At 43.7% G+C, this 26663-nt stretch overlaps 1 protein-coding gene across 4 annotated transcripts in view; it reads right to left on the minus strand.

The window, feature by feature from the left end:
* The window catches only part of KANK1 (KN motif and ankyrin repeat domains 1), a 237957-nt gene extending 216431 nt beyond the window's left edge, over window positions 1-21526 (minus strand). For 3 of the 4 annotated variants that reach the window (XM_023213208.1, XM_023213210.1, XM_023213206.1), the window contains exon 1: window positions 21308-21526. The gene's annotated coding sequence lies outside the window, so the exon portion shown is untranslated. The remainder of the gene's footprint in view (window positions 1-21307) is intronic. The other variant, XM_023213207.2, reaches the window with a different exon arrangement.
* Window positions 21527-26663: the final 5137 nt, after the last annotated feature.

Genomic DNA, 26663 nt, shown 5'->3' on the forward strand with positions numbered 1-26663 from the left:
TCCATAATTTTTATAATTGTAAAGTGACTAAGATCACAAAATAAAATCATAATTCCTACTTTTGTGTTCTCCAAGAAAGGCCTCATTCTCCTCAGAAGCAGAGAGGGATACATGTGGGTTTCCATGCAGAACTCAATTAAAAGCAACCTGAATAAGAAACAACTAATTTGTCAATGGCTTCAGGTGACCAAATTTCAGAAACAAACTGATCCTTTATTTTAGAAAGTTTAGAAAAATACTGATCCTTTGGGTGACAAATGCAATTTTTTGTGTAAAACTAACTGTGCGGTTTCCAAGGGGTCCTTGTGAAATCCCCAATTCCAGGTCTAATGGAGAAACAGCAGACAGGGGAGCAGGGAAACCAGCCCAACCTTTGCTGCTTATTCTCCTAAATCACAGGGCTAACGTCACCACATGCCTCCTTAAATAAAAATACAACACTTATTAGAGCCATTGACAAATCTGGCCAGCTCAAAAATACAAAATTCTACAGTTTTTTGTATTCCTCAGTTTGGGAAGCCAAGGCAGGCAGATCACTTGAGCCCATGAATTCGAGACCAGACTGGCCAACATGGTAAAATCCCATCTCTACTAAAAAAATACAAAAATTAGCTGGGCATGGTGGCACATGCCTGCAATCCTAGCTACTCAGGAGACTGAGGCACAAGAATCGCTTGAACCAGAGAGGTGGAGGTTGCAGTGAGCCGAGATCATGCCACTGTACTTCAGCCTGGGCCACAAAGCGAGACTCTGTCTCAAATAAACAAACATAAATATATATACACACACACGTGTATGTGTATATATATATATATATGTTCTGTCAGAAATCAGGGTCTTTGGGTTTCAGAAGCAAGAGTTGGCTGGGAGCAGTAGCTCACGCCTGTAATCCCAGCACTTTGGGAGGCCAAGACGAGCGGATCACCTGAGGTCAGGGGTTCGAGACCAGCCTGGCCAACATGGCAAAACTCCATCTCTACCAAAAATATAAAAATTGGCCAGGTGTGGTGGTGAGCGCCTGTAGTCCCAGCTACTTGGGAGGCTGAGGCAGGAGAATACCTTGAATCCGGGAGGCAGAGGTTGCAGTGAGCCGAGATCGTGCCACTGCACTCTAGCCTAGGTGACAGTGAGACTCCATTTCAAAAAAAAAAAGAAACAGCAAGAGTTTGGGATTGACTAACCAAAGCAATAAAGCAATAGACAACAATAGTTTACAAGCAAGTTAATACCTGTATAAGTGAAATTCAATCAAACAGAAGCCTGTAGAGAGACAGCATACCTAAAATTACTTTCAGAACACTGATAAAAACCAGTAACTAGCCGGGCACAGTGGCTCACACCCATAATCCCAGCACTTTGGGAGGCCAAGATGAGCGGATCACCTGAGGTCAGGAGTTTGAGACCAGCTGCCCAACATGGTGAAACCCTGTCTCTATTAAAAATACAAAAATTAGCTGGGTGTGGTAGTGGACACCTGTAACTACTTGGGAGGCTGTGGCAGAAGAATCGCTTGAACGTGGGAGGCGGAGGTTGCAGTGAGCTGAGATCACAGCACTGCACTTCAGTCTGGGTGACAGGCCAAGACCCATTTAAAAAAAAAACAAAAGCAGTAAGTGACATACTACCTGAAACAATGGTGCCAACCTGGCCAAAGCTAAAATAAAACCAGCCATAAGCTAAGATAAATCTCTGTAATAAACGAATTCTCTTCCTTTGAAGATTGACTTGAATTCTTATATACCATACACTCCCAAAAGTTACTTGAAAAGTCAAACAATAGGCAAGGCGCGGTGGCTCACGCCTGTAATCCCAGCACTTTGGGAGGCCAAGGCGGGCAGATCATGAGATCAGGAGATCGAGACCATCCTGGCTAACACAGTGAAACCGTGTCTCTACTAAAAATAGAAAAAATTAGCCAGGCGTGGTGGCGGGCACCTGCAGTCCCAGCTACTCAGGAGGCTGAGGCAGGAGAATGGAGTGAACCCGGGAGGTGGAGCTTGCAGTGAGCGGAGATCACACCACTGCACTCCAGCCTGGGCGCTCGGCGACAGAGCGAGACTCTGTCTAAAAAAAAAAAAAAAAAAAAAAAAGTCAAACAATAAAAGGCAGAGTTATGGTCAAGAAAAAAAACAAAAAGAACTACAGAACTACTTAATCAAGTAAAGGCTGGGGAAAGGGGAAAGGAAGGGAAAGGCTGTATTATTCCACCAGCAAGTTGAAGCCAATCACTTTTGCGAGTAAGCATGACACTTAGTTCCTGGCATCCTGGTAGCCAAAGCAGAAAAGGGAATCAGGTAAGTTTGGGACTCCCTGTTCATCAAGGAAATAAACATTTTCCTAACAGTGAACTAAAATATATATTTCCTCACATAATGGATTCTGAACAGCATAGTAAATCTTTATCGGCAGTTCATTTAACAGCAAATATCTATTCAAGTGTCTTCTGTGTTTCCAGGTTCTGTTCTAGGAGCTTGATGTACCACCAACCAGCAAACCAGCTAAAGGTTCCTGCCCTGGAGAAGCCCATATTCTACTGGGATATGCTGAAAATAAACAATAAATATAATAGGTAAATTCCATAATACTACTAGTTAATTTTGTGATATAAAAAAAAAAAAAAAACAAGAAGAGGCCAAGCTGATTAAGAGGGACCAGGAGTACCAGGAGAAGACAGGTTATAACTTTGAATAGTCATGGTCCTGACATGGGGACATCTGAGCAAGCACCTCACTGAGGTGAGGACAGAGCACTTCAAGTACAGGAAGGAGTCAGTGCAAAGGCCCTAAGGGAGGCAACAGGGTTATCTGTGGAAGAGCAGAGAAGGGGCGAGCACAGGAGAGGTTACAGAATAACAAGGGACCAGGCAAGGACAGCCATGGAGTTCACTGTAAAAACTTGTCCTCCCAGGGAAACAAGGAGCCAACAGAGAGTCTCCACAGTGCCACAATGTGAATTTTGTTTCTAAAAGATGGGTGTTGAGAATGGATTGCAAGGGAAGCAGAGAGTCCAGGTATCAGGCTAGTGCAGTAATCCAGGTGAGAGAGGATGGTGGCAGTGGAAAGAGGAAGGAGGATGCAGATTCTACACATATTTGAAGGTGGAACAGGATTTGCTACTGAATTAAAGGTAGGTTGTATGAGATAGGAGAGTGAAGATGATCACAAAGTTTAGGGGTTTTACCACCAGAAGCCTGTGGCGAGAAGGAGTTTGGGGGAAGTAAGAAATTCTGTTTGGGTGACGTTGAATTCAAGGTGGCCACCACGCACTCGGGTGTAGATACTGGGGAAGTAGTTGGACCTTATGGAGTGGAACTGGAGAAAAAAAGTCAGAGCTGGAGACCTAAATGTGGGAATGATTGGAATATCAACCACACTTAAAGTCATGAGAGAAGATTAGGTCACCATGAGAATGAGTGTCTACAGAAGAGATCAAGAACTGAAACCTTACAGAAGATTTTTTGCATTATCCATCAATAAAAGCAAAAGGCTAACATTAAGTCAGGGAAGGCATTTTCATGGGAAACCACAGCTCAGCAGTGCAGGCATTTAGCTTTTGGGCCAATTCTGGCTTGATTCCCATGAGCTGTCAGCACCAAGGGAGGAGTAATGAAGTGAAAACCAGGGCAGGTCAGAGGCTGGTGGTCAGGAGAGCAGAGGCAGGCACACATTGCTAAGCCTAAAGAGTGCATTAGAGTTTATAGAGTGAGCTACATTAGATACCAAAGTCACTCATCAAAAAATACCAACTTAAAAACCCCAAAGTCAGCACGAAGTCCCTTCCGGTCTGTCCCTGCAGAAGTAACCATTATGGTATTTGCCTTCTGCCAGTTCAACCCCACTCTGGGTCCCAGGCCTGGAGAACAGACCCTGGGGCACACCAGGACCCCCTTCCTCATGAGTAAAAGGGCTCAAAAAGAACGCCTTTCTCTGAGTCTCAGTACTGAGACAGAGTACTGGGTACTCTCGGTATGACACCAAGTATATGCTCTGCTTGTGAGAACCATACAGGAGACCGAGTGAGCACGGAAACGAGCGTTAGGAGTGCTATCTAGTTGTGTGTATGTGCACTCCCTTACACAGAGCCCTCTTAAAACTTTTAACAGAACGAAGGAACCATGATATATGTATCTGTACCCAATCTTGGTCCAAAACACCTGCAGCATCTTTCAAAACTAGATGTAATATTTACCTTTAATTTAAAAATAAATAAAATTCAGCACAAGGGAAAACAGAATTGTAAAATGAGACCTAAATTAGTAAATAACCATCATGAAGCTCTCCATTTCTTTTTAACAGTGGGATATAAATTTGGTCAAAGCAATGAGGAAATCACAATCTCTTACAATATTTACATTATTCAATAAATCAAACATTTTCCCAAGAAATGCGCCAACATGTTCTAATGCCAAGGCCTACAGCAACTTTTCTAACAGTTCTCAAAAAAAAAAAGGGCCACTGAGAGAGGCAAAAGGGATTACTATGTGTGAGTTTCCTGTGGCTGTTTCTTAAACTCTTCTCTATTTCTAAATAATGTAAGCTGAAGACATACTAGATGTTCATTCAACAAAAGAATGTGAGCCAGGCACCGTGGCTCATGCCTGTAATCCTAGCACTTTGGGAGGCCGAGGTGGTTGGATCTCCCTAGGTCAGGAGTTCGAGACCAGTCTGGCCAACATGGTGAAACCCCATCTCTACTAATAATACAAAAATCAGCCAGGCGTGGTGGCATGCACCTGTAATCCCAGTTACTTGGGAGGCTGAGGCAGGAGAATCGCTTGAACCCGGGAGGCAGAGGTTTCAGTGACCCAAGATTGCACCACTGCACTCCAGCCTGAGCAACAAGAGCAAAACTCTGTCTCCAAAAAAAAAAAAAAAGAATCTGGAGGTAAAAGAAAGTAGAGAATTCCAAGTGCCCAGTGTTTTCATGAAATTTCATGAATGAACACTATTTCCCAAAAACGAGTTTTCATGAAGAGTTGGAAGTAGGTTAACAGCTCAGGAAGAACTCCAAGTGCAGCAGTCTGACATCAGCTGAGGCTTGGTCCACCTACACTAAAAGTCAATCAAGCAGAAGAGACGTCAGCATTCTCATAAAAATTACAGCATCTACCTCAGACTCTTGCCTAAGGAGATGCCCCCACACCTCAGAAAAAGGAGTGTGAGGGTAAACATGCAGAAATGGCCAAGCTTCCCCACAAAAAGAATCTCAACATGTAGAAGGTGAATAACCAACTGAGGCACAAACGTTCTCTTCCTCACAGCAATGTGTGATTATATTTTGTCAACTTGCTTCAAAGAATTCTGACTTTATATCTTTTATATAAGACAGAAATTTCCTAGTAAGAATATCAGCAAGAGTTCAGCAGTTTCATTTCTGAAAGAAAAATACCAAGACGGATTGATGAGGCCTTAATAAATTTTATTTCTGTCAAAAGGCCCCATCTCTACCCTTCTCTTGACAGTAGCATCCACTTTTAATTGGCTGCCAAAACCATATTAATTCAGGCAATTAAACAAAAATCAACTGACCAATAGGATAGCAACAATGCATGGAAAATCAAAATATAAAAGTCAAGAGAAGAAGAAGTGTAATTTCTTGATTAAAATATAGATATAGAGCCATGGGAAACAACTAATGGAAAGTTACCAAGGTGTTGGTACAGCTCTCCAACTCATAAAAGATTAATCAGTCCTGTCCAAAAACAAGACCCTATTTTCCATATCTAGGCAGATTTCTGAGGCATAACCTTTTCAAAATAAAACCCAAAGTACAGATTTAACCAATTCTAAAAACTATTTCTGAATCAGAATACAGGCCAGTAAATATTTTCGAGTTAAATATAGTTTTCCATTATGGTAGATTATATTGTTGTTTTCAATTATTCGCTAACCTCCCTGAAAGAGGATTATATCCTCCATGATCATGTGACTTATAGCATTTCCAGATGGAAGAATTAATCGCACTTCTCCACCCCATCGCTGGCAGGCCTGGCCATATGACTTTTTTCCGCCAAACGAAGGCAAGTAGAAGTGACACACAAGCAGAAGTGTTAATAACTATGAATGAACTGGTCATTTCCTTTTTAATTTTTATTTATTGTTTTGAGACAGGGTCTCACTCTATCAAGCAGGCTGAAGCGCAGTGGTACGATCACAGCTCACTGCAGCCGCAACCTCCTCAAGCTCAGGTGACCTCCCACCTCCCCCTCCCAGGTAGCCGGGTCTACAGGTGCGTGCTACCACACACTGCTAATTTTTGTATTTTTTGTAGAGATGGGGTTTTGCAATGTTGCCCAGGCTAGTCTTGAACTTCTGGGCTCAAGTGATCTATCCACCTCGGCCTCCCAAAATGCTGGGATTACAGGCGTGAGCCACCGCACCCGGCCATGGTCATTTCCTTTCTTACCCTCTACCATAAGTATGTCCCAGAGTAGAATGGCTCATTAAGTCTAGAAATTAAAATATATTGTTTTAAGTCACTGAGCATAACTAGACTAATGTAAGTAATGAAACCACTTCATTTTTAAAGCTGTTTTAATGATCAATGGAATGGAATGAATGATCATTAAGTTTTTGCCTTATAAATGCATGATTTAAGGGGAGGAGAAAAACCCAAATGACTTGTTTGACCTTTAGAAGACCTTATTGAGAACAACAGTACGTTCAAAGACGACAAGGTTCAACAGCTTGCCATTCCAAAGGCATGTAATTAATCTCTGACTGATGGAGGATAAAACAAGGATCGAGGTTATAAACTTAACCGGCATACCAGTCTCCTGGAAAAATAAGGAAATGTAATTGTTTGAGATTTTATGAGAGGTCAAAATCATTCCAAAAAGTCCAGGTTCTTCTTTAGCTTTTTAGTATTAGTCTCTGCATGGAAATCTTACCAAGATCTGAGGAAGTGAATAGTTTCACAAATGACTACTTAAAAAAGAACTTGATGAAAATTACTAGACCTCTCCAACTTTTTTCTAGAAGCCAAAGAAAAACAATACCCAAAGTTAAGACTCCTCTCATAGCTACTCTCATGAAAATATACAAGAATTAAAAACTTAACTTCTGAAGGAAAAACACTCAATACCACCTCTTGCAAATTTGTGGCATATCCTGACAAGTTGGAAGTCCAGAGAAGCTCAGAACACTTACTAAGTTAAGGCTGACAGATCTTGATATCCATAGGCTGTGGTGAGAGTGGGCTTTGGGGGAAAAGACACAATTATAAGGTGCCTAGTAAAAGCTGAAAGACACCAGATGCAGTGGCTCATGCCTATAATCCCAGCACTTTGGGAGGCCGAGGCAGGCGGATCACCTGAGGTCAGGAGTTTGAGACCAGCCTGACCAACATGGAGAAACCTCGTTTCTACTAAACATACAAAATTAGCCAGGCGTGGTGGTACATGCCTGTAGTCCCAGCTACTCGGGAGGCTGAGGCAGGAGAATCGCTTGAACCTGGAAGGCGGAGTTTGTGGTGAGCCGAGATCACGCCATCGCACCACAGCCTGGGCAACAAGAGCGAAACTCTGTCTCAAAAAAAAAAAAAAAAAAAATTTAACACAATGCTAAGAAACTCCATACAGGTTTCATGGAGTTGTGGTTTCCTACAAGACTTGGGTCCCTGAGCCTGCCTCTACCCTTTACTTCCTGCCAGAGTTCTACCTCTCTTGGTCACTATACCTCATCTAGGGTCACTGCCCTTTCTCTGCTCCTCTGGCCTAAAGTAAACAAGGTGGCTCTTTGGGGACTTTTCCTAGGGAGTTTTATAGTCCGGAAATACCACATCCTAGGTCTTCCCTCCTTTATCTTCCTCCCAGCTCCTCCTCCTTACACACTTAAACACCATGGAACGACAATAATATTTCTTTCCAAACACAAAGAAGCAAAGAAAACATACCCCTGGCAGGAAATAGTAGAGTTTTGATTCTAGAACCCATGCTCCCAAACCCATGCTCCTAACCCCTAGCCTAGATTGAATCAGAACCCCTTGAAGTGTCCGGCCAAAAATAAAAGTAAAAAGCCAAGAAGAAACGGGAAAGTAAAAACTGCCCTGGGTCACTGGGGGTCAAGGAGGGAGAATGGGAGGCTCAGGATGAAACAACCGAGCCTGGGACCTGAGCTTAAATACAGACTTCAACATGTGAACAACTGCTTTAAGCCAGGACTCAAATTAGATGGGCCTCCTAAACAGGTAAGCACAGTTATCTGGTCAAACTGGATGTGAGGTCAGAGGTTTACAACACTTTCTTTGAAACGTTCCCAAGAAAATGATTCATAAACCATACAAACATCAAGCCCCTTTAGCAGTGTTTCCTCCTTTTGCTATCAAAGTTGACAAAGCATGAAAGAGTGACAGTTTTATCCACAGTACTAAGGCTACTTTATCAGGTCATTTGGGGATGGCTAAGAACCCTCAAGGTTGGCCAGGTGTGGCGGCTCATGCCTGTAATCCCAGCACTTTGGAAGGCTGAGGCAGGTGAATCACTTGAGGTCAGGAGTTCAAGACCAACCTGGCCAATAATGTGAAACTCCGTCTCTACTAGAAATACAAAAATTAGCCAGGCATGGTGGGGCAATCCATAATTCCAGCTACTTGGGAGGCTGAGGCGGGAGAACTGCTTGAACCTGGGAGGCGGAGGTTCCAGTGAGCCGAGAGCACACCACCGCACCCCAGCCTGGGCGACAGAGTAAGACTCTGTCTCACACACACACACACACACACACACACAAAAATCCTCAAGGTCTTATTACTCATTCTTAACCTCAAAAGGTGAGCCACTGGCACACCCTTCCCCACAACAGGCAGAACTGAGCCCAGGCATATTATCCCCTCTCTTTCTCAGTAAGAGATGCTTACCTTCTCTAGAAAGTGTGAAAAAGCTCTATAAGCACATAGGATTTCACTAAAGGAAAAAAAAAAGAAAGGCTTCCAATTAGGTTTTCCTATTTTCCCATGAATATCCTAACAGTAGGCTTTTGTTTCCTGAGGTTGACTAAAATAAACCTAAAAAAGAAACAAAAAGAAAGAGTGTTCTTTATTGACCTAAAAACTAATCAAAACTGTCCTGACAAAACACAGCTTGCAGCCCGGCCACAGTGGCTCATGCTTGTAATCCCAGCGTTATGGGAGGCCGAGGCGGGCAGATCATGAGATCAGGAAATCGAGACCATCCTGGCCAACGTGGTGAAACCCCGTCTCTACTCAAACTAGAAAAATTAGCTAGGCAAGGTTCTGCATGCCTGCAATCCCAGCTACTTGGGAAGCTGAAGCAGGAGAATCACTTGAACCAGAGAGTCAGAAGTTGCAGTAGCTGAGATCACGCCACTGCACTCCAGACTGGGCGACAGAGCGAGACTCTGTCTCAAAAACAAAAACAAAAAAAAGCAGCTTGCTGAATTTTGGAAGGATAACTAATAGCTCCCTCATGGCTCTAAGCTCACCAAAAAACACAAGAAGGGTGTGTGTGTGTGTGTAGAGGGTGGTGAAGAACAGAAACCACATTCAGATGCACACCTGGCAGGGCATTAGGACAAATCTCTTCATAACCCAAGTGTTCAAACCTACGCTGACAGAGGCATGAAATTCCTCATCACCTGAAGGACAGGTCCCATCCAAATCAATCACCTGAAGGACAGGTACCACCCAGTGGGCTGCTAAGCCACTATAATGATAACTACTGAATCAATAGCTTCATGCAGATCTGACAGCCTTAGTATGCTACTGATAAAATGATCCATATTCATTCAACAAATATTTCTGAATGTCTATGAAGTATAACCTAGTAACTCCCCTCCCACCTGGGCACATCATAAAAGGCCTTGCTATTCCTCAAGCCGGTGTCTCTGCACTGCACCTCCCACCCACATTTCTGTCATTCCCGCATTATGAACAATTTTCAGATTCCACTCTACAGCCAAAACCGCTCCCCTTCCCTCCTCACTGACTCTAATAAAGACCCACCAGAAAGAACATCACTAAGTTCATATGATCTCATTTGGGAGCTAGCCCTGAATTCCCTAAACTTTAAAAAAGTAAAAACAATATACAACTTTCATCAGCAGTTATTTGAATCGCTTCTCCGAACTGTTACTGAAACATGTCAGAGCTGAGAAACTGCGATGAATTAAGCAATCTTCAATCATGTCTCTCAACCAACTTTCCTTCATAGGAATTTAGCAAACTTTCCTCCTACTCCTGAATTATAACTCCAAAAGGAGTTAAAAGTGTGATGTCTCTGGAGGCAGAGAAATCTTATTCGCCTTCAAGGTCAGAAGCCTGAATTCTCCAAAAACCCTTTAGATTATTCAACCCAGGACACAGTCTTGCCACCAAGAGGTCAAACAATACCTGTAAGTACCTTACAGATATTTAAGACTACCTTGTGTCTATTCCGTGATCAGCAATACCCCAATAATATTTAAGGGAAGATGGAATATATGCACCGAAGTACGAAGCTAGATGACAGCGGCATGTTGGATTCCTAAAGAGGCATACCGGTCTTAAAAAGAACTGAGAGGATAAAACAGGTGCCCAGAATAAAAGCTAAAGGAAGAAATTTCAAAATGTCAACAGAAAATAAATTAAACTCAAACACATCAAACCTTATGTGAGTTTTCCTTGAAACTACCCATTTCATTTGCTAAGAAGTTACAAAAACTTACAGCACTGCTATTGATGCCTCACACTATCTAGCTTATCCCTACCTTAACAATTCCTCTTTTATCGTTTAAAAAATCGTGCATCAGCTTCTCAAGTTTTCTTTTACATTTATGTGGAAATTTAATTCCTGGAAACTACAGAACATGATTCAGTCAAATTCTCCTATGAAAATGTCAAAGTGAAAGGCAAAAATCAATAGACTGATTTAATAAATTAGAAAACCTGAAAGAGTAATACAGTAGGAGCAAAGCTTCACCCTTTAAATACCTTAATTCTCTGAACTAGTAGAGTTATCCAAAAACTTCTGTTCTTTAATTTTTTATTAGAAGTAAATTCCTTGAAATACATCTCTCATAAAACTAAAAGAAAAAACCACAATAAATGAGTGTAGAGAAACAGAAAAGCTAGAGTGGTTAAAGAACTGATACAATGTCTCTAGATGAATTCTTTAATTGGCTTTGTTTTTCTACTTTGCTATGCAATAAAATAAAAAGTATGAACCCTTTTTGAGGTGTTCATCTTCATTAGTCATCCAGGAAATCAATAACACACATTTACCAGATTAGTTAAACTAAGACAACAGACAACAACAAGCACTGTGAAGCAACTGAAACTAATACACCACTGTTGGGAATATCATTTGATAAAACCACTTTGACAGTATCTACTCCAGCTGAACTGCACGGCCCAAAAATTGCACTCCTAGATATATATCTAACTTAAATGTGTAGATACATTCACCAGAAAATACAAAATCATTCATGACAGTACTGTTCATACTAGTCCAAAACTGGAAACCCAGCGTACATCTACAATAGGATGAATAGCAGTATTCACATGATGGAACACGATACAGCAATAAGCATGAACGCATAACCACATACAACATGGATCAATCTCACAAATATAACATGGAGAGAAGCTAGACACAAAAGAGTGCATGCTCTGTGATCCCAGGTACATGAAGTTCAAAAACTGACTAAATTGATCTATGGTATTAGATGTAAGGATACCCTCAGGGTAAGAGTTGTGACTAGAAGGGGATATGACACCAAGATGGTCAGACTGGTCTGTGGCTCCATTTGGGTAAAGGAGATGAGGGAGTATTTGGCAGAACACTGAACTGAACCATCTCGTAACAGGGATAAGCCCATCCCCTAAAAAGGGCTACCCTGAAGCTATTATTTTCATAGGAAAAAGCAGCTCTATTGAGATGAATAGGGAGGGAGATATGGAGGGAGGGAGAGAGGGAGGGAGAGAGGGAGGGAGGGAGAGAGGGAGGGAGGGAGGGAGGGAGGGAGGAAAAGAGAAAAAGGTGAATACAGCATTCAGGTTTCATTTCTACTTTTGTTCTTTGAGATGGAGTCTCGCTCTGTCACCCAGACTGGAATACAGTGGCGTGATCTTGGCTCACTGCAACCTCCACCTCCCGGGTTCAAGCAGTTCTCCTGCCACAGCCTCCCGAGTAGCTAGGACTACAGGTGTGCACCACCAAGCCCAGCTAATTTTTGTATTTTTAGTACAGATGGGGTTTTGCCATGTTGGCCATGGCTGGTCTTGAACTCCTGACCTCAAGTGATCTGCCTGCCTCAGCCTCCCAAAGTATCTACTTTTGTTCTAATTGCTTTTATTCTATTTTTCCCCAAGGTCAAAGGGTGAACCAGTCAGAATTAACAACAGAAATCTGAAAAAATTTAGCCAAAAATATTAGGCAGATATCAAACACAAATTTACATTCTTGCCACTAACCAAGCCATATTTTATTAATAAGACAAATATCAAAAGAGGTTATATCTGCAATATACAATGAATGCAAACCAACAAGACAAGAGGTTCTTATGTGTTTCTTGGATGATCAGATAATTATAAACAGGGATTACTTATGTGTTCTGAGAGTTAAACTAAGCCCCATTGCTCAATTATATTAACTAAATGAATTCAAAAAAAGAAAAAACCCAAAACACCCCCAACAGAGTTACAGGGCTCCTGACACTCTGTTTCCAATTAACTGATTGCTTTGGTAATGCAAAAAGCAAGAGAGCACCTATTTCTGACAGGTTTTTCTGCATGCACATCCACATACAAACACTCAACTCAGCCATGTGTCTGTAATAAGATTCTTCATTGGTGAAAATGTCATTTGCTTCCAGCATTCATAATTTAAATGCAAAGTGCAGGGAAGGAAAAGGCAAACAGGTATCTGAGTTTAAAAGCCAAAGAGAGAAAATAAAAACTGTCAAATTATGTCACCTGCTAGGCTCACAAAGAGGACATGCTCATAGGCAATTCCCATCTCTAGTGGCTGCAGTGTTTTAACAAGAGCCTCATTGTCAAGCCTCCCCCATTCCAGACAATTTTGCTGTTTTTCTGCCGTGTCCCTCCCCAGCACCATACCATTCAACGAACCTGAGTTTTCCCTATCTCTATGGCCTGGTAAAGAATGGACTGCTTTATTTTAAATCAGAAAGGTAACCAAAAGAAGACAACTAAAAATAATAAGACAAAAATAATAAGATACCTAATAAAAACCAGGAGGCAGAGAGAAGAGGAAAGAAAGGTGTGAGGGAATATAAATTCCACTTCTTCCTTAGCAGGAAATTAACAGATACTGTCAAATTTATGAACCCAAGGATAGACTGGCAGTATATTTTATACTGCAAATTCTTTGACACTCCCATCAAGTGGCAGGTCGATGTCCCCTCTTCTTGAGTCTGAGCAAGTTTTGTGCTACAACCAATAGTTTGGCAAAAGGTAAGTTATGTAACTTCTGACACTATATCATAAAGGGCCATGAAGCTTCCAACTGGTTTGCCCAAGGTGCTCGTAGCAGGGTGTGATGGTTAATTTTATGTGTTGACTTGGAGGATGTTTTTAGATGAGATTCACATTTAAATTAGGTAACTATGGGTAAAAAAGACTGCCCTCCATAATGTGGGTGGGCCTCACCCAAACAGCTGAAGGTATGAACTGAACAAAAAGACCGACCTCCCTGAGCTAGAGGGAATTCTCCAGCAGACCACCTTCAGTCTTCTTGTAGATTCTCCTCATCTCCATCTGTCGGCTAACACTGCAGATTTAGGACTAGCCAGCCTCTAAACTGAATAAGCCAATTCCTTGTTTTAAAAATCTCGTGTGTGTGTGTGTGTGTTGTGTATATATATACACACACAATGTATGTGTATATATATACACACATATATGTATACACACATATGTATATATGTGTATGTATGTGTGTGTATATATATACACACACAACACACAGACACACAGACACAATTGGTTATGTTTCTCTGGAGAACCCTTAGCAATACATGAGGGAAGCCTGCTGCCACACAAGTTCAACTACCTGGAGCCACCATGCTGAAGTCACCACAAAGACATGTAGTTGCCATGAAGAAAAATGAAGTCAACATGTGTAGGTGCTCTGCTCAACAGTCATTGCTGAGCCCAGCATTCCAGCTACTCCCACCAAGGCAACAAGTCATGGGAACGAAGCCTTTTTGGACCCTGTGGACCAGCACATCCACCAGCTGGGTACCAGGGAATGACCTCAGTCAACACCAAAAGCAGCAGAATCACCCAGCCCTCCCTGAATCCCTGACCCACAGAATTCAAAATACCATAAAACAAATTTTTAAGCCACTAAAGTTTGGGCAGTAATTTGCTAAAATAACAACTAGAAGAACTAAAAACAGAAACAGCAGTTATCACACCTAACCCAAGACTGTAGCTGAGTTGGGACCAGACAAGAGTGATGAGTTTTGTTTTTATTTTAAACTCTTTGTGGTTTATATTATTTACACTATGTGTATTAGAAATTTTAAAATTCAGAAATTTAAAAATTAAGGGAATAACAGCAAACATGTTTTCTGTTTCCCTTCTAAGTGTTCTTGAGTCTGGACAGGTTTGTGATTGCCACCTTCTAAGTGTTCTTGAGTCTGGACAGGTTTGTGATTGCCTCAACCAACAGAGTTGGTTTTAACTCATTCAGTCCTCACAAGAACCCAATAAAGGAGGTGCTTTTATTATCCCTGTTTATAAATAGGTAATTGACACACAGAGAAGTTCAGTAACTGTGTCAAAGGTCACACAGCAAGCAACAGATCCTAGATTAAAAGTAGCCAGCCTGGGCCTACACCTACAAAACTTCCAGAGATCACCAGGCTGGCTTGGCAGTCATAAGTCACACGAGGAAAGGTACAACCTCAAATTGCCATTCACCTGGGTCTCCAAGCACATGACTGACCATGGTATTATGTATCAAGCACCGCCAACTTTTACTTTTTCAAAACCTATTGCCTAAATGCAGTGCCCTTTACTCTAATTCCCACCTGTACACATTTTTCAAGGCCAAATCCCCCTAAATATCACCCAGATCTCTCAACATTAATTTCTCCATCTCCTTCCTTTCCAGAGTGAACCTTTTATATCAATATTGGGTATTTCTATCATTTTGCCTATTATTAATATGATTTTGCATCATTATACATTCATTCCTTACGAACTCTTAGCTTTCTAGTCTCTGATTTCTCCCCACCAAGGCCTTGCACATAACAGAAATTTAAGTACTGTTTACTAAAGTTAAGTGATATTGGCTTATTCTGAATGAAGGCTGGTCTAGTAGCCTTCATCTTAGAGAAATTATCACTGAATTTTACCTGAGGGGAAAGGAGAGGAGTTAAGATCTACAATTAGGCAAAGAAGCAGCCTACTGCATTCTAATCTCTGGCAGGTGTTTACCATTAAACTCCATGATGCTGACTAGAATGTACCAAATAGCTTTCTCCCAAAAAGCTCTAAGTACTTTTTTCTGCCTATATATTAGAGTTCACTTATTTCTGGTATCTTCCAGAAAAAGAATGGTAAGGAAGCCAGCATCACCAACCCCACTGTCCAGTGGTCAACTGGGGCTCTCCCTGTGCACCGTTGATCTCTCTCCTTGAGAAGCCTCAGTGTCTCTTCAGTGATGTCTGCTCCCTAGCCAATTTCTAGAGATTCCTTAAAGCTAAGCTCAAGTCTTACTTTCGGGGGAAGCAACTCCTAACCATCCAGACAAAAAAGACTTCTCCCTCAGAACTTAAACAAGCACTGCATTTGTAGAATAAACACTCCTTGGTCATGTGTAAGAATTTTGCCTAACTGGTATTTTTAATTCTTAGATACAATTTCTGGACAATCAACTACTTAATGGTATGATTCTTCTTACATCCTTTCAAGCTCTTGGCTCAATACCTTTGCAAACAGTATCATATAAAGAAAACTAATAAGTGATCGGTAAATGAAACTGCCACAAAAGTTCAATTTATGCTATTTTTAAAGAAGATATCAGGGTCAACCTCACCATTATTTTCAGAATTGCAGTTTAACCCAACGAGACACCCTTTTGCAGGTAATGTATTAGCAATTTAAAGATTTCTTAGACTGGGTGCAGTGACTCACACCTGTGTGCCAGCACTTTTAGGAGGCCAAGGAGGGAGGACTGTTTGAGGCCAGGAGTTTGAGACATGCCTGGACAACCTAGCAAGACCCTGTCTCTTCAATTAAAAAAAAAAAAAAAAAAAAGGAAAAATTAGCTGAGCGCAGTGGTATGTGCCGGTAGTCCCAGCTACTCGGCAGGCAGGCTGAGGCAGGAGGATTGCTTGGGCCTAGGAGTTCACGGTTACAGTGAGCTCTGATCCTGTCACTGCACTCCAGCCTGGGTGACACAATGATATTCTGCCTCAAAAAAACTTAAAAGAAAAAGATTTCTTTAATCAATTCCATATTAGGTTCAAGGACAACTCTGCAGGCAGCAGTTTAACAATAAAGATCCCAAGCCACATAAACAAAAATCTGAAATTTATGAAATACCCAAGAGGGAGGTAAAAACTATATGCACAAAGATGATTTCCACAACAGTATGTACTAGTAAAACACCAGAAATTAACACACATTTCTAATGAGAGGATTATTAAATGAAAGCATATCCTTAGACATATGCAGGGATTAAAAAGTCAGAGACTAAAGCAATATTAAGATATTGTGTTAAGAAACAAAATACAAAATTGAATATTAGAATTGTGACTTCATAAAAACATGAACAGATATGGAAAAGCACTGGAAGTGCAGACAACAAATAATTAGTCTGCTAGGATGGGTTAAATACAGGTCATATTGGGCCGACGGCTCACGTCTGTAATCCCAGCATTTTGGGAGGCTGAGGTGGGCAGATCACGAGGTCAGGAGATGGAGACCATCCAGGTCAACATGGTGAAACCCTGTGTCTACTAAAAGTACAAAAATTAGCTGGGTGTGGTGCATGTGAATGTAGTTCCAGCTACTCGGGAGGCTGAGGCAGGAGAATCGCTTGAACTCGAGAGGCAGAGGTTCCAGTGAGTCCAGATTGCACCACTGCACTCAGCCTGGCGACAGAGCGAGACTCCGTCACCAAAAAAAAAATAATGAATACGTCATATTTTGTCCATGTGCCAAACTCTGTAGATCTACTGCTCTTCCAATTTAAAAAGGATGCAACAGACTCTCTCACACTGCGGGTAGAAGTATAAACTCTACAACCACTTCAGAAATCTGCTTGACCGTATCCTCTAAACTGAATCCTAGTTCAGAACTTGGAAATTCTACTTCTGAACAGAATTTGTACAAATGTACACATTTATATTGGGTATTGTGTATCAAGACATATACTAGAATTAGAATGTTCAAAGTCACACTACTTGCCATGGAAGAAATTGGAAACTATGCAAATGCCCCTCGACCCTAAAAATTGATAAACTGTAGTCATACAATTGAATATTACACAGCAGTGAAAATAATTGTACAGCCACAAGCAACACAGCTGAATCTCACAAATATCATGTTGAGAGAAAGAAACCCGGATACTAAAAGCTATATACTGTGTGGGTCTGTGTACAGCATGAAAACAGACAAATCTATCCACAGTTGGTATAACGGTTACTCTTCGGGAGGGGCAGTGATTGGACAAGAGTACAGGGGCACTTCTGCAATGCTGGCAATATTTTGGTTCTCTCCATGGGTACCTGTTATATGTTTATGTTCACTTTGTGAAGATGTACTCTTAAGATGTACAGCTACGGGCCAGGCACGGTGGCTCACGCCTGTAATCCCAGCATTTTGAGGGGCCAAGGCATGGCGGATTACCTGAGGTCGGGAGTTCGAGACCAGCCTGACTACGATGGAGAAACCCCATCTCTACTAAACATACAAAATTAGCCGGGCATAGTGGTGCATGCCTGTAATCCCAGCTACTCGGGAGGTTGAGGCAGGAGAATCACTTGCACCTGGGAGGCAGAGGTTGCAGTGAGCTGAGATCACACCATTGCACTCCAGCCTGGGCAACAAGAATGAACCCCATCTCCAGGGGGAAAAAAAAGGGCCGAGCGGGGTGGCTCACGCCTGTAATCCCAACACTTTGGGAGTCAGAGGCGGATAGATAACCTGATGTCAGGAGTTCCAGACCAGCCTGGCCAACATGGCGAAACCCCATCTCTACTGAAAATACAAAAATTGGCGTGGTGGCTCACGCCTGTAATCCCAACACTTTGGGAGGCTGAGGTGGGCGCATCATGATGTCAAGAGATCGAGACCATCCTGGCCAACATAGTGAAACCCTGCCTCTACTAAAAATACAAAAATTAGCTGGGTGTGGTGGCACGTGCCTACAGTCCCAGCTACTTGGGAGGCTGAGGCAGGAGAATTGCTTGAACCCAGGAGGTGGAGGTTGCAGTGAGCCAAGATCTCACTACTGCACTCCAGCCTGGCAACAGAGCGAGACTCTGTCTCAAAAAAAAAAAAAAAAAAAAAAAAATTAGCCGGGCATGGTGGCAGATGCCTGTAATCCCAGCTACTTGGAAGGCTGAGGCAGGAGAATCGCTTAAACCTGGGAGGCAGAGGTTGCAGTGAGCTGATATTGTGCCATTACACTGTAGCCTGGGTGACAAGAGCGAAACTCCGTTGACGGGGGTGTGGGGTGTGGGAGATGTATACCTATGGTACAGCTCTTCCTCTTGTTTTGAGAGAGGATATTGCTCGGTTGTCTAGGCTGGAGTGCAGTGGCATGATCACAGTTCACTGCAACGTCAAACTCCTGGGTTCAAGTGATCCTCCTGCCTCGGCCTCCCAAGTAGTTGGGACTACAGGTGCATGTGCCACCACACCTGGTTATTTTTTATTTTTTAAGTAGAGACGGAGTCCTGCTATGTCAATGTTCTAAATTACAAAAAAAAAAAAAAAAAAAAAAAAGATGGCATAAGCCAACTCACCCATGCAACAGGCCTAAAACTTCCTGAAACACTTGAAAACAACTTGACTTTTCATTGAAGGGTGAGTGAGAAGTGTACTGAATATTGCATAATTTAGATAGCTTCAACTCTCCTTACTAAAAATGATTTTTAAATACATGCACACATTATCCAACAAAAAGCCAGAGTGAAGGGTCCAATTTTTCAGACCCACTCTGCTGCTTCAGAATCTGCTCACCCTACAGTTACTCCATCTTAACAGTCCTCAGCTCCCACAAGCACTGCCCCTTTGGGCCATTCTCCCATCCCTCTCCCCAGTTCCTTGCACTGCCCCCAACTAGATCCTTTTCCATCCTCCTCCTCCCACCTGGGCTAAAAAGTTAATGTATGCACACATTAACTCAGAACTATTTATGAACAGACACCGATACTCATGAAATGAAACTAGTCTTCAGTGTATCAATTCCAGTAGCCATTTGCCTGTGGTTTTTTGGTTTCTTTCCTTGGGGCCAGTCTGGACATTTTAAAAAATTATTTTTAAGCTTACAGTCTTTTTTTCCAACATTCCCTGCCGAGCGCGCATACACACACACACCCAGAACTCACTTTTGCTGCGGCAGAACCTCGACTAGAGTGATTTATGGACTAGGCAAGTCTAGAGTCCAGAAAGCATCCCTGTGCCCTAAGGGGATAAAATGTATTCCCAATTTGTGTATCTCTAAAGGAGGCAATTATTCCTCTACTGGAAGCTTCTCTTCCATCCTTATTCATTTTAACCTCCACATAGGACAGTCAATACTTAATTTTTCTTCCATTGCTTCAACAGCACCTTTCCCCAAACCTAGTAACAGAAAAAGGACTGAAGTTAATAACCTCTCAGTTTTCTCACTCAACCTCTATCTTGGAAAAACTTCCTAAGTAGCTGCCGTAAAATGAGGGAGAAGGGCTGGGAGATGGAAGAATGACTGCTAATCGGTACAGGGTTTCTTTTTGGGGGCAACGAAACGGAATTAGATAGTAGTGATGATTTCATAACTTTATGGATATATTAAAAACCACTGAATTTTACACTTTAGAAGAGTAAATTTTTATGTTTATCACACTTCAACTTTTTAAATAAAACGTGGCACTTCTCAACATTTTAGTAGAGAAAGTTGGATGAAAAGAGAAACTGGCAGATGAATAGCTACTTAGCTGTTATACCACCTAAAAATGAACTTGAATAAACTCAGGAATCCAAAATAAGCAAACAGACCCTAATTTCCATTCAACTCCAGAGGTGAGGGGCAATGAAGGTGAGGACAGGAATTGCACGATTATAGATCTGGATGATTAAGCTTCCTTATTAGTCTCGGGTATCAGGGTCTAATAGAAGCCATTATTTAATAAGATGGGCTTACCCTCCGCAGAGGCCATGTGCAGAAAGCGAGCGCTGGGGGACGCCATAAATTGTTGTTAACGCTAACACGGCCAAGGCCTTCACTAGGTCATGCTCGTGCAGCACGGCTCGTGCTGACCTGCAAGAGCCACCAAGAACAGTTGCCTCTGAAAGTTCCATGGGACCCAGGTGAAGAAGACGAATGGTCAAGGGGCAGTGGCTGCTGCGAGTGCCACTGCGTGTTGGCAAAAGCGGCATGGAAAACGGGACATTCATGGACAAGTCCGCTTAAGGGCCCCTGCACCTTCCTTCGACCCGGAACCGCGGGTCCTCCGAAACCCCTGCTGTCCGCGCCCGGCTGGGCTGCCCCCAGAGGCCCTCAGCGCCGCAGCGCCCACACACACCCCTCCCCCACCTCCCCGCCCTCCAACCCTGGCCGGAGCCATCTCGGAGTTGGCGGAGGGCGACCTGGAGACACCTGCCCCTCTGGGGCCGAAGATAAAGGGGTCTTGACCGCCACTCCCTCCTGCAGAGCACAGCACCGAACTTAACGGAGAGCCGCTTCAGAGAGGGTCCCCCATTCCACCCTGGGCTAGGGAACGGCCCAGAGGCATCCAAAGGCCAGAGCTCCGGGCCGTGGGCGGGCAGGCGCCCGCACCTTCCCGCCGGCCGGCCCAGTCCGAACTTTCTCGCTGCTCTGTGCCCGGCGCGCCTCTCCGTCTTCCAGACCCGCCGAGCTCCGTCGCTGCACAGCGCGCCAAACTCCGACGGCCGCGGGGCCGACGCCACCTCTCGGACCCCTCCCTAGGACCGCCCCGAGGCCGCCGGGTTCACCCGGGCGAGCGGGAGCCCGCGGGGCTGCCCTCCGCCACCGCCACGGCCACTGTGCGACCCCAGCGCGCGCCAAGTTGGCTCGGCGCGGGGGCCAGCCTGAGGCAGCGGTAGGGACCTGGCGCTCCGGGGCAACCCCGCCGCAGAAAGGGGCGCAGCGCAACACCGCCGCGTCACTCACCTTCAGCCGCTCTTCCCAACCTGCCGGCCGTTCGCTCGCTCCACCGCGGACCCGGAGCTCGGGGAGGGGCGGGGCGCAGGGGGCGGAGTCGGCCCCGGCTGGCAAGCGCCAGAATTAAACCCTGAATCGCACAGGAGCCGCCGGGCTCTGCGGCCGCCGCCTGGGCGGGGAAGCTGGGGCAGACCAGCAAGCCTCTCACCCGGGGTGGGAGACAGCTGTGGCTGTGGCTGCACTCCGAAGCGGCGCGTGAGAACGGCGCGGCCGGTGAAGCCCTGACTGCTCCCTCAGTCCCGCGGACGCCCGGCTCTCCGCGGCGCGCTCTTTGTACCGCGGAGCCGGCAGCGGGCGGATCTCTGCGCCTGCGCGCCGCTGCAACTCCACTAGGCCCACGAGGCACCTTCGTGCACCTTCGCCGCCTCGCATGGCCCGCGGGCCTTGCCGCGGTGAGAACTAAGCAGAAGAGCTTCGTCCACCCCGGCTTGCTCCTTCTACCAACCCGTATTTACCACCTCCATCCTCGCACACACACCCGCAAGGGGAAAAGAAATCCACCCCACCGTGAGACGGTGCGGTCCTCCCATCTCCGACTGGGGCGGGGCGGGGGGTCCTCGCAACGAGGATGGCCTGCTTAATGTCCACCCGAGCGCGTTTGTACCGCCCCTCCCTCCACGCCGCCAAGAAGTTTGCTGACCACGGATGAGAGAGGGACCGGAGCGTGCAGATCTGTTTCCCACAGGTGCCTCATCAGCGGCCAGAAACCTCCCGCCTACAAAGGCACCTCCCTTGTGACCTCCGTGCATTCGCCCTGGCTCGGCGGCAGGACAGAGTCCTCGGCGGAAAGGGGAGGATGCGTGTTCAGAAGGTTCCAGGTGTCTGGGGACTCCATAGAAGACCCAATGCCTGCCTCGGGGACTCAGGATTGAACTGGCTTCCTAGTTCAGTCCTAAATACGCGATTTAGAGCAATCCAGTAGGTACAAGAGAAATTAGTAGGGATTGAGAAGTTGTAATTTAGTCTTTCAACTTGAAGGTAGCTAGAATAAACAGAAGAAGAGCTTGGGAACAGAAGGAACGACTTTATAAAAACCAGGTATTACTTAAAAAACAATGTTAGCTCTTCAATCAACTCATTTTCTTAAGGGGGAGAGTCCTCCCCTCACCCCCAAGCTCTCTAGCATCGCACACATCCAGCAGGACGTTGCACGCGCTTAGTCTTTTTTGTAAGTGTGCAAGTGAAGAGCCATCAAACTTCACAAGGCGACACGCTTGCCTCTGGGGAGGAGACGCTGCTTCCCCACAGTTCACAGCGAAGCACACCTGCAAATTCCTGAACTTGATGGCTCCTGACTGTTTAGGGAATAGGCAAAGGGCAGCTGGAAGAGATGTGAAGGCAGGAAACCTCATTTTGAATCTCAGCCCCTTTGCCAGCTCACTGGGTGGCAGTAAGCAAACTCTTTCCCCCTCCTGGGCCTTTTTCATCTGTAGAATAGGGCATTGGATGCAGTAGATATTTTCTAAAATCGCCCCCCCCCCCCCCACCACCACTCCGCCCCAAATGTCTACTATTCTATGAAAAAGAGAATTATTTCCATGGTGATAAGGGATGAGATATCAGAGGCAGGAGGACTCCTGCATTTAAAAAGTACTCGTGGGCCGGGTGCGGCGGCTCAGGCCTCCCAATCCTCGCATTTTGGGAGGCAGAGGCAGGTGGATCACTTGACTCCAGGAGGACAATACGGTGAATTCCTGTTTCCACCACAAAAAAAAAAAAAAAAAAAAAATTAGCTGGGAGTGATGGTGCGGGCCTGTAGTCCCAGCTACCCTGGAGGCTAAGGTGGGAGGATCACCTGAGCCCTGGAGGTTGAGGCTGCAGTAAGCAGAGATCATGCCACTGCCCTGTAGCCCAGGCGATAGAGTGTAACCCTGTCTCAAAAATAAATAAATAGTGCCCTCGACTGGGTGTGGTGGCGCACACCTATAATCCCAGCACTTTGTGAGGCCGAGATGGGCAGATCACTTGAGGCCAGGAGTTCAACACCAGCCTGACCAACATGGTGAAACCCCATGTCTACTGAAAATACAAAAAATTTGCTGGGCATGGTGATGCTCACCTGTAATCCCAACTACTCAGAAGGCTGAGGCAGGAGAATCCTTGAACCCGGGAGGCGGAGGTTGCAGTGAGCCAAGATCATGCCACTGCACTTCAGCCTGGGCGACACAGCGTATCTCTTGTCTTAAAAAAACAAAAAGAAACAACAACAACAACAACAAAAAACTCCCCAGAATTCCCAGCCTTCATCTCTCCTTTATTTCTCCTTCTTTGCATTTAGTCAGTAAACATTGATAGGCCCTCAAGAGTAAGCAAAACTAATCAATCAAAAGTATGGCAGATTCTGAATTTGTAGTGGATTTATACTTGAAATTTCGTTTTTAATTTAGTCATTTTATTGACATACAACTCACATGCCATACAATTTACTCCTAAAATATATAATTCAGTGGTTTTGAATTTACTCCCAAAGTCACGCAACCACCACCACTAATTCCAGAACATTGTCATCCCAGTAAGAAACTTCATACCCATTAGTTGCTCCCCATTCCTCCCTACTCGCAGCCGCTGGCTACCACTAATTTACTTTCTGTCTCTATGGATTTGCTGATTCTGGACGTTGCATATAACTAGGAACATAACAACATGCTACTTTTGGTCCAGCTTCTTTCACTTAAGGTAATAGTTGCAAGGCTCATCCATGCTGTAGTATGTTTCTGTACTTTCTTCCTCCCCCCACCCATTATACCATTTATTGATGATAGAATTATACTGGAAAACAGTCACAAAAGAACAATCTTTGAATAGAACTGTTTACTAAGTGAAACATTTCTTGAAATATAACATGCGAAAGATTGTCAAACATGTCAGCATAGAAGCCCTTGGATTTATACAGAGACTCTTGGCTGGGTGCTCGTGCCTGTAATCCCAGCATTTGGGGAGCCCAAAACAGGAGGATAGCTTGAGCCCAGGAATTTGATTGAGACCAGCCTGGGCAATAAAGTGAGACCTCATCTCTATTTTAAAAAATTAACAATTAAGAAAATTAAAATACTCTCAGCAGTAATTTTCACAAATTCCAATTGTGTGTGTGTGTGTGTGTGTGTGAGAATACCTGTATCTTGGAACAACGAACCGTATTTTAGCTGGGCTCACACTGGAATAGATGTGCTCACACTGAGATATATGAAAGAAAAGAATTATTTTTGGTCAATGGATAAGCCCTTAGCTATAAATGAAGGCAACAAATAGCTTCTAAATATCGAATGGTCTATTCAACACTATTTTTTTTTTGTAAAGTTTGTGATTGGTCCTTGGTGCCTTGATTGATTTCTTCTCATTTTCAAGAAAAGACAGAGACTAGTATTGAAGACCTTGTGGGCAGACACCTTATTGAGGCCACTTTAACCAGTCAGTGAGTTGTTTGTTCCTCATTGAAAGTTCTTGGCATGGATTTAAAATGGAACTTTTAAGAGTTTTAAAGTCCTAAGTTGCAACCAACTGTTTTGTGGTGGATGAACTTTTTAGAGAGGGTGGTCTAGAATTTCATTTATATTTTCCAGCATTGCTCCAAATCCATTCTGAAGCATTTTGCTCAAGCTCGAAAGAACCAGAATTATTTTTTTTTCTTTTTTCTCAACTTTTATCTACACAAGATGTCTGAAGACTCAATGAATCAGAAAGTTTTGGCTGTCCCACTCTCAGTATAGATTTGGAAGAAGAAAGTCGTTCAGTAACTGCTGGAGTACAGAAGGTAGCTTGTAACATTGACCTCTCTTTTTATATAGTCATATGTTGTAATCTTTCCTTTTCCAATAATAGAACTTTCTGAAGGTTCCACTGTTGCTTTCCAATTTTCAGATTGTGAGAGGGCCTCATCTGTGCAAGTCCAGGGTATTGAAGCGCCGTAGGAGGGAGAAAATCAGGGTATGGAAAAACTTCACTTGGCTCCTCTGTGAAAGATTCTACATTTGCTATTGTTTCTGGCTTTTAAGTTTAGGTGCATCCTTTAAATATAATTGAGTAAAGTATCCTTTACCTTTTTGTTTTCTGATAAATCACCTTTATCTGTTAAATTTCCTTCCACACTGCTGTTTCCATATTTCAGTTTCCAATTTGGAGCAAACAAAGTTTCACTTGTTGTTTTCTGTAGCTGAACATGAATTAATATGGGACTTATTTTCGTCCTTAAAAAAGTCTTCACCAGCATAGGACCAGCAGAGACCTAATGGCATCTGCAGTCCAGGGTAAGAACAAACTTGCTCATCAACTGAAGCACTTGTTAGTGAGTGGTTCAGAGTGAAGAGCCTTATGGAGTTACCAGTTACATTAAAGCCAGTTTCCATTACAGATTTTTTGGAATTCCCATTATCTATGAGATCTCTTTCAGTAAGAGGATAACTCCATAACTGACATGTCACTTGTTTATTATTATTGTTAATTTTGCTTCATGAGAGATATTTGACACACATAGGTTACTGCCACAGTTGTCACTATTTTTTCTCCCCATTTTGTTGTAGCCCCGTCTGCAAGGATGGCAGTTGGTGGCAGCCTTGTCGGCAGTGGCGGATCTTCAAGGTCTGGGGGCTGGCAATAGTGGAACTGTGGCAGCAAGAATTGGGCCCAGGGATGCCAGCTTCAGCTTGAAGGAGTTAAAAATATGCTACTGTAGCATATTGACCATTTTTAGTTAAAGGCACTTTAAAAACAGCAGGTGCAAGAAGATCACTCGGCCCTTCCTTGTGTTTCTTAAAAGCAGCAGATAAAATTCCCATGCAAAAGATGTTCTCTTTCTACCAGAAGAAAATATTCTCATCATAAAGGAGGGAAAGAATCTGAGGGAAATATTACAAACAAACTTGTTAGACTAATCCTTGTCCTCTTCGCCACTTCTTCACCAATTAACTAGCAAGCCCCTTTTCCTTGTCACATTTTCGTGATGTACTTCTCTTTGTCTAAATCAGTATATACATGTTCATCTCTAATTGCATCTTTGGGTCTTCATTTCCTTGTAAAGTCTCCTGTGCAACAAAAAACTTGTATTAAACAAATTCGTATGTTTCTCCTATTGATCTGTCTATGTCAATTTAATTATCAGTCTTAGCCAAAAATCCCAAAAGGGTGTAGGTAAAAAATGCCTCCCCTTCATGTTCCTCGGGGCTCTTTCGATTTTAAGGTGTCTCACGCCCATGTGTCCTTTCCAGAGTCCTCTTCCCTGGCCCCTGCTTCAAGTACAAGGCAAATGATTTAGCAGGAGCCCCCTCTGCAAGGATGGCAGTTGGTGGCAGCCTTGTCGGCGGTGGAGGAT

This window comes from Piliocolobus tephrosceles, chromosome 14 (genome assembly GCF_002776525.5).
Source record: "Piliocolobus tephrosceles isolate RC106 chromosome 14, ASM277652v3, whole genome shotgun sequence".
NCBI classification, from domain to species: domain Eukaryota; kingdom Metazoa; phylum Chordata; class Mammalia; order Primates; family Cercopithecidae; genus Piliocolobus; species Piliocolobus tephrosceles.